We start from the raw sequence: 678 nt of genomic DNA on the forward strand, positions 1-678 counted from the left end.
TGTCGCCCCGTCGTTGCCGCCCCGTCCCGTCGCCCCGTCCTCGCCACCCCGTCCCGTCGCCCCGTCCTCGCCGCCCCGTCCTCGCCTCACCGGTGAGCTCACCCCGGCCCAGCCGCCATGTCCACACACAGACACACACATTATAGAATTTTAGTTATAGAATTTTTTTTTCTGTTTTTTAGTTATAGAAATGTTAGAAATTATTCTGTTTTTTGTAGTTATAGAAATATTATTAGAAATGTTAGTTATATAGAAATGTTATAAAAAAAATCTATTTTTTAGTTATAGAAATGTTAGTTATATAGAAATGTTATAAATGTTATAAATATTAGAAATGTTATAGAAATGTTAGTTATATAATCAGAAATGTTAGAAATTTTAGAATTAGTTTCAGTTAATTAGATGAATTAGATTAATGTCAAATTGTTAGAATTTGCATATATATAGAATTTTAGTTATCACAATCCAATGATTTAAAAAATGTTACTTTTTGCGGGCATATAGTATTTGTTCTCGACGATATGCCCGGCCCGCATCCTCCCCGTCGACCCGTTCACGACGACGTCCTGCTTCAGAGGACCCATGTCCGGGACTGGGCTCCGCCGGGCTGGCACTGGGAGGTGCTACTTGGAGGGGCGCGCCGCTTGGTGAGGAACCCTGCCTTGGGTCCCGTCGTCG

The sequence above is a fragment of the Triticum dicoccoides genome, chromosome 4B (assembly GCF_002162155.2).
Source record: "Triticum dicoccoides isolate Atlit2015 ecotype Zavitan chromosome 4B, WEW_v2.0, whole genome shotgun sequence".
NCBI classification, from domain to species: Eukaryota; Viridiplantae; Streptophyta; class Magnoliopsida; order Poales; family Poaceae; genus Triticum; species Triticum dicoccoides.